Source organism: Littorina saxatilis, linkage group LG1 (genome assembly GCF_037325665.1).
Source record: "Littorina saxatilis isolate snail1 linkage group LG1, US_GU_Lsax_2.0, whole genome shotgun sequence".
Taxonomy (NCBI): Eukaryota; Metazoa; Mollusca; class Gastropoda; order Littorinimorpha; family Littorinidae; genus Littorina; species Littorina saxatilis.
The window spans coordinates 60675196-60683874 of NC_090245.1; positions in this window are offsets into that span (position 1 = coordinate 60675196).

Genomic DNA, 8679 nt, shown 5'->3' on the forward strand with positions numbered 1-8679 from the left:
CACGGACACACATACCTTACATAAACGATGGAGATGCAACGCACTACGTCTGCCGTTAAATTTAATCATGCACCGCCAACAGAAACATAACGATCACTTGCCTTCATCACTTTTCTTTTCCGTCGACTTCGAGTCTTTCTCCGGTTCGACACTTCTTCGTCAGCCGTCTCAACTGTCTTTTATGCAGCATTCAAATTCTTCTTCACATTGATAAACGTTAGTGGGATCCCTGACGGGACAGAATCCTCCAACAACCTCCGACTCGGACGATAACCGAGTTCGGATTCGAACAAGGGAGCTGTGAACTGTTCTGCAAATGCATCATCTGCAAAATGGTGTCCACTCGTTGGTTGTGAATAAACTGTTTCCACAAAGTCAATCCAAGCTTTCCTTCTGTGAAAGACTTGAGGGAACCCGTGAATAAGCTTACTTATTCCCGGCATGTTTGCATGGATAGTATTGCAACCGTAAACGACGCAGAAACGATCTACTCATGCTGACTCGTGTTTGCAGAAAGTTAGATCTAGATCCATGGAGAGGGCGCTGCTTCCGCTCCCACTCCCATTCCCATCTCTACGTCATCTGCCGACGTTTCTATTTTTAGCATCATCGTCTTGTTTCAGTTGAAGGCTGGCAGGTGCGAGCTTTTACGGACTTTTCCCACTCGCTGCGTCTGCTCCTCGCATCTTCGGGCCTTTGAAGGGGTGGGAATGGAATGCATCTGGGTGTATGTTTGCGTTGGTAATAAGGGTTTTGGGTTGAAAAATGGGGTTTAGATACACTTTAAGGATCACTTTTTTACAAGCACGCCACACAAAACAGACAAGACCGAATTCTTTCATTTTAAAAAATTATATAATTCAACAACCAAGGAGTAATGACAAACAAAGCAAAGATCGAACGCGGCAGCGACAATTTAGCTAGAGTGTGTCAAACGTGACAACCCTCGAAAATGGAATTCACAACAATGTGAATCAGTGTCAATAACGCGTGTGCCCTCCGTTGTGTGCCAGGCATTCAACACATCGTTGGCGCATGGAGTGGATCAGGTTGCATATGAATGCTCTGGGAACTCCATTCCACTCCTGCTGGAGCCATTGCAGCAGTTGACCCAGATTGGCAGGAGGAGGGTGATGTTGCTGTACCCGACGACAAAGCTCGTCCCACATGTGCTCTATGGGGTTCAGGTCCGGGCTGTTGGCTGGCCACAGCATCCTGTTGACCCTGGCCTGCTGGATGAAGGTGTTTACAGCTGCAGAGCGATGGGGAGGTGCGTTGTCATCCTGAAGAATCGCACGAGGGCCGATCGCTTGGAGGGCTGGAACGACCAGGGGTTGCAGGATCTCATTCTGGTAGTGGACACCGGTCAAGTTGCCCACTACATGGTACAGAGGTGTCCTTAGACGTGTGCTGATCCCTCCCCAGACCATCACAGAGCCTCCGCCAAAACGCTGTCATTCCAGAACAGCGCCTCCTGCGAAGCGCTCTCCGCGACGCCTCCACACTCGGATGCGACCATCAGCAGGTTCCAAGCAAAAGCGGGACTCATCTGTAAACAACACCTGAGCCCACTGCTGACGTTACCACCTCACATGTTGAGTGCACCAGGCTCGCCGGCGAGCTGCTCGGTGATTAGCAGTCAGGGTTGTTCCTCGGACTGGACGCCTTGCACGCAAGCCAAAGTTGTGTAAGCGGTTTCGGATCGTCTGACCACTAACAACAGTGTTGGTGGTAGCTTGTAGGCGTTGCCTAATGTTGTTTGCCGTAGCCATTCTTTGTTGCATGGCCTGCCTCTGAATGAAGCGATCCTCTCTTTGTGTGGTGACTCTGGGCCGACCAGAACGTTGTCACTCCTGCACTCTTCCAGTTGCGTGGAATCTCTGTTTTAGTCTGATGATGACAGAGGGAGCCACTGCAAGCCTCTGGGCCACTTGCCTGGCAGCAACACCGTCTTGTAGCCATCCTACTGCCCTTCCTCTATCCAAATCGCTCAGTTTTCTTCGTGGGGGCATGTTGCTACTGTGCATAATTGTGTCAGCGTGTCCACCTTTAAACACAAGCTGGTGATCGATGTTCATAGCCAGGACCCTGTTGTAGCACGTGCATCACAACCTTTTGCCCTGGCATGCGTTCCGCAAATTTCATGGGGCTATAAAAAACACCCTTTTTCTTCCAAAATGCAGAAGCTTTTGAGAAGTCCCACAAAGGGAAATAACTCTGCCTGCCAAACAAAATTCTAGGTCAAGACTCATTGTTCATGTGTTAATTCAAGCACATTAATCTTTTAATTATTATGTCGATGTTTAATTTTTTGGCAATTTTTTATAATTAGATCCGTTTTTTCAATCGATCCTTAACTTTTTTGTAAGAGTGTATGATCAATAGTGGAATAATTCTTCTTAAAACCAGCTTGATATTCCCCCGTACTGTTATTACATTCAATACATTCTTGCAACCTGTTATTAATCACAGTACTATAGACCTTGTCCACCAACATTACACAGCGAAATTCCACAATAATTGTTTGGATCATTCACATCGCCTTTCTTAAACAAAGGGATAACAATGGACTCTGTCCAACTTTCTGGAAATACACCCTTGGAAAACAACAAATTAAACAAGTGTACCAAAAAGTCAATCCCTGGAGAAAAAACATTTTTCAAAAGTTCTCCTATTATTCCATCAGGCCCAGCAGACTTTTGAGGTTTTAACTTTCTCATTGCAATCAACACCTCTTCTTTTGAAATAGGACGATTCAAAATACCTTCATCGTCTTCATATTAAATTTCTTCAGCCTCAATTACATCTTTTTCCAATAATACTTTGAAATGCTGAAACCAGGTATCAACTGGTATGTTGTTCCTTTATTTCTTTTCGTTTTGAGGATAATTTATGCATTATATTCCAACATTCTTGTTGATCATTTACAGATTCAATAAGTTTTTGTAATGTCAAATCATTATACAATCTTTTCTTTCTTTCTAACATGTTTTTATATTCCCGTCTGGCTAAACAATAAACATTGCGAGCGTGAATGTCTTCAGGCTGGTTACATCTGCTTAACAACCTCCACACATTTTTTCGGGTTATTCTACACTCTTTATCGAACCAATCATCTGATTGATTATTTGACTTCAAATATCAATCAATCAATCAATATGAGGCTTATATCGCGCGTATTCCGTGGGTACAGTTCTAAGCGCAGGGATTTTTTTGATTTTTTTAAATTTTTTATGCAATTTATATCGCGCACATATTCAAGGCGCAGGGATTTATTTATGCCGTGTGAGATGGACTTTTTTTTACACAATACATCACGCATTCACATCGGCCAGCAGATCGCAGCCATTTCGGCGCATATCCTACTTTTCACGGCCTATTATTCCAAGTCACACGGGTATTTTGGTGGACATTTTTATCCATGCCTATACAATTTTGTCAATCGTGGGATCTTTAACGTGCACACCCCAATCAGTGTACACGAAGGGACCTCGGTTTTTCGTCTCATCCGAAAGACTAGCACTTGAACCCACCACCTAGGTTAGGAAAGGGGGGAGAAAATTGCTAACGCCCTGACCCAGGGTCGAACTCGCAACCTCTCGCTTCCGAGCGCAAGTGCGTTACCACTCGGCCACCCAGTCCACAAATAAATTCTTTTCTTCATGCAGTCAGCACTTTCCTTAACACAAGTGTTAAATAATTCCAAAGCTCCATTCATATCAGATTCAATCATATTTTGGGCAGACTCTAACCTTGCACACATATCATCTGCACACATCAAATTCACATACGTTTCTGCCTTCCTGCTATCCCAAACATACTTTTCAATAAAGCAGCCTGCATTCTCACGCATATCATGATAAACATTATCACATGGGAACGTAACATGAAATTCAACTGGCATATGATCTGACTCAATCCGGCCAGCCACCAACAGTTCGCTCGAAGACAGAGTAATTGCAAATAAATCATTAGACAGCAAACACTACTCCCCCTCTCTGACATGTAGGTAAAACAGCCCTGCAAATCCCCATTACACACACCATTAAGAATACACAGTCCAAGTGCAGTGCACACATTTAACACATATTTACCATAACTATTCAATATCTGATCTTGTGATTTTCGATTCCCGCAAACTGACTGACTTTTGTGCAATAAATCAAAAACATCATGATCTTGTAATACAGGCTGGGACATATTGGCTGTTCTGCTATTCAGGTCACCCGACAACACGACATAAACATCACCTTCTGTCAACAAACACTCAGTCAAACATTCTTCTTGTAGAGAAACACCATTATCCAGATCAAAAAACGAGTAATACGGCGAGCCCTCGGGCGGAACATAAGCACACACATACAAAATATCCTTGGAAATTCCAAAGAGGCTTTTATCAAGGAGAAAAACAATGAAGTTAGAACATTCAACATCAAGTTTACGCACAAAGGGAGCAAACTCATTTCTTATTAGGCACAATACACCGCCTGACCGTCGGCCCTGCTTGGTAAACTTCACTGCTGGTTTAACAAAAAGTGAATTCATCCACAAACGTTTCTACAAGGCAAACAAAATCGAAACTCCCTACATAATTTACAAATTCTGTGTCAGTTAATTTGGAGTACAAGCCGTTAACATTCCACTGTAAAAAAGAAAAGGGCTTATTCACACTTCGAGTGACTTTACAGCTACTAGCATTTGTGGCGTGCTCGACTTTATCTTTTCATTCACAACACGCATTTCTAGGTTTGCTATTAGAATAGGATTCCTATCTGACCCCTGACCCACTGTGTCACTCACACACGCACTGCTTTCACTGTCACATTTTACCGACACGCTGTCGTCAACATTGTTATTGCTAACACAGTCCGTTTTTTCACGTGCGCTCACCGCGTTGTCCAAAACTACAGGTAACACCGGTGTCTTTCTTTTTTCGTTCACCCTCAAAATTTCCTTCACGGACACAATACTATCACTAGAAATAACTGCTTTGGGTCTCTCCCCAACATTGGAGCGGCCAGATTCCTATCTCATTTCAATAACCGTGTTCTTTTGTAAGTCAAAGGTGAACTTTTTCCCTTCGATATACAGATGGTCAAAAATGAGAGTAGCTTTCTTCTGCTCATCTCTGGCTTGCTTCAGACGAGGCACAAGATTACACCTGATCTCTCTGACCCGACGAGAAACGTCCTCTCCAATGGAAATCTGACTCCCCTGCAGTTTCCGCTTTGCTCTTAAAATCTGCACCTAGGAAGCACAGCGGGCAATCACAGGGGAGTCGGCCTTACTGTTAAGACGATGGAGCCTGTCAAACACTACGTTACCTGCCATCTCCAGCTTGTCAATGATTAGGTCCTGCAGAATACCTTCACAGTCTTCGCTTGTTTCACCCTCATTCCTCTCTAGGCCGTAGATGATCAAGTTGCGCTTTGATCGATTCTCTAGGTCGTCAGCTTTCCTCTCCATCTCAGACAGTCGTTCCTCCGTTTTGGAATTAACGGCGCGCAGTTCGTCGTTATCCTGGCGTAGCTCGCGAACCTCCTCCCTCAGACCCCCTACCACTCCCTGGAGGGCAGCATAATCGTTGCGGAGGTCATGGATCTCGCTCTTCATTTCGTCGAATTTGCTATTCAAGTTCTGCAGCACAGTCATCACATCAACGAGCCTGGGATCTTGTGGCTTGGACTTGGATGCTGTTAATGATGCTGCAACACTTTGGGAACCTTTTTCAGCGCTGGTACTCAGTCGTGTCTGTCTGAGGTCGTCTTTCTTGGGAGGTCCTGGGTTGGCCTCAACATCACCACACTGGAGTAATAAGTCCCCCCAAAACACCAAACACAGGATCAAACCAAAGAAGACACCGTCTGCCTTCTTTCGAAGCCGTATCACATTCATTTTGATTTTACTGCGCGTGCTCTTTGGCCCATGAAATATTGAAATCGCCAATAGAAAAGTCCACATACCGTTCTGGCACATTCACTTGACACCGGCATGATCAGCAAGTCTTTACGAGTAAATACACAGAACCCGTTTTCACACAAGACTGATAATTCCGACGTCAAATGCTCTGCTCATCAGGGCCCGTATGCATGAGAAGGAAGTCAGAAACACTGGAAGTAGAGACCTCTTTTGGAAGTGGGAACTCCCGAAGTTAACTTTCCAACTGTTCACTATGCATGAACGCCGTAGTGGTGACTTCGAGAGTATTCGGTAAAGGTCGCGAAAATTGGGGGAATCCCAACTGGTACGCGTGCGTTTGTTAACGGTAAGCTTGGCGACCAGAAGAAACAAATCTCATCGCGAGTTCAAAAAGGCGAACGTTGAGCGCGCTGTAGTACTAACAGCGTTATTGCTGTTGTTTTTTGAATGGTTAAACGAAAGGGTCGGTTCAAACCTGTGATGATTGTCTTGGAAACGAATGACTGCCTATGACAATAACTTTGTTGGCCTGAATGTTAGGTAAAAGAATAAATGATCATGTTGACCTTTTTTTTTTTTTTTTTTTCCAGTTGCATGCAGGCAGCTTCAACCCTTTCTGTTTTGGCTTTTTTTTTTTTTTTTTTTTTTTTTTTTTGCGGTTTGAAAGCATAGGACAGTTTCTTTACGCAATTAAAAACAAGTCGCGTAAGGCGAAAATACAACATTTAGTCAAGTAGCTGTCGAACTCACAGAATGAAACTGAACGCAATGCCATTTTTCAGCAAGACCGTATACTCGTAGCATCGTCAGTCCACCGCTCATGGCAAAGGCAGTGAAATTGACAAGAAGAGCGGGGTAGTAGTTGCGCTAAGAAGGATAGCACGCTTTTCTGTACCTCTCTTTGTTTTAACTTTCTGAGCGTGTTTTTAATCCAAACATATCATATCTATATGTTTTTGGAATCAGGAACCGACAAGGAATAAGACGAAAGTGTTTTTAAATTGATTTCGACAATTTAATTTTGATAATAATTTTTATATATTTAATTTTCAGAGCTTGTTTTTAATCCAAATATAACATATTTATATGTTTTTGGAATCAGAAAATGATGGAGAATAAGATGAACGTAAATTTGGATCGTTTTATAAATTTTTATTTTTTTTTACAATTTTCAGATTTTTAATGACCAAAGTCATTAATTAATTTTTAAGCCACCAAGCTGAAATGCAATACCGAAGTCCGGGCTTCGTCGAAGATTACTTGACCAAAATTTCAACCAATTTGGTTGAAAAATGCCGCCTCAACTTTCACGAAAAGCCGGATATGACGTCATCAAAGACATTTATCAAAAAAATGAAAAAAACGTTCGGGGATTTTATACCCAGGAACTCTCATGTCAAATTTCATAAAGATCGGTCCAGTAGTTTAGTCTGAATCGCTCTACACACACACACAGACACACACACACACACGCACATACACCACGACCCTCGTCTCGATTCCCCCCTCTATGTTAAAACATTTAGTCATAACTTGACTAAATGTAAAAATGAACACAGGGGCAAAAACCGGTTGTTGCATCCTGAATGCAATTGAGGCCTATAAAGAAAAAGATTAATAAACAAAATTAAAAATTGTTAGCTCCCAGCGGCACTTGAACCCAGAGCGTCGAATCGAAATTCCGAATCCGTAACCACTGCACTATGCTACTCGTGTGAAAAATGCGTGATGAAAAGATGTAATATGAGTTATGACTCGATTACGGTTTTTTCGGTCAGTAACTGATCGAACTGTCGGTTTTGAGCCACTCTGTTTCAAGAATTTCACCCAAATTAAACAAAAATGTCACAGTTCGTGTCTATGGTGCAAGGTAGCTGACCGTCTCATTGTAGCCAAGTTACGACAGTTGCTCGATTGACGCATTTCACGTCTTCGATATTCTGTCTGCGCTCATTTCCCAATGAGCTGCCTTTAAAACCGGAATGTCCTGCAAATGTAGTATGCGTTGGAGGTTTCTTTTAGATGGGTAAGGACCCTTAAGATGCGATATCGTCGTATAATGATGTCAAGTGAGAGACCCTGGAAATTAACTTTGAAAGTGGGAACTTCGGAAGCAAAGTTGCCAGCTACTCAATATGCACGAGCTAACTTGAACGCCGAAGTTGTGGCTTCGAGAGTCCTGAGGTCAAGGTCGAGGAAATTGGGGGAATCCCAATTAGTGCGCATGCGTTTGTAAACGGTAGGCTTGGCGACCAGAAGAAATAAATCTCATCGCGAACGTTGATCGCGCTGTAGCTTTTACTATAGTTGTTGTTTTTGACTGGTTGAACGAAAGGGTCGGTTCAAAGCTGTGATGATTGTCTTGAAATTAAATGACTGTCTATAATAATGATTTTGTTGACCAGAATGTTGGGGAGAATAAAACATTTTTTGTTTATGTGGTAGCGAAGTCGGTTATGTTAAACCTCTTTTTTTATTTTAATGATTGTGTATCGGTAAAATTGTTTTGAACAAAATAGGTTGGTTAGAGCATAAGTGTGGGTTACTGGTAAATTTGAAAAGGCAGAACTCAATTTTTTTGGGAATCAAGATATAAGGTGTAGTGAAAAGAAGATATTAGATCAGTGACTTTCATATTAATTGAGAAAATGTATGTCCGAATTTTTACAAAAGATAAATTGTTGTACTATGTGTGTTTGTAAATTATGTTTGTCCTCGTTAATTGTGAACAGAATGTTATGTTTATATAAAGTTGAAAGT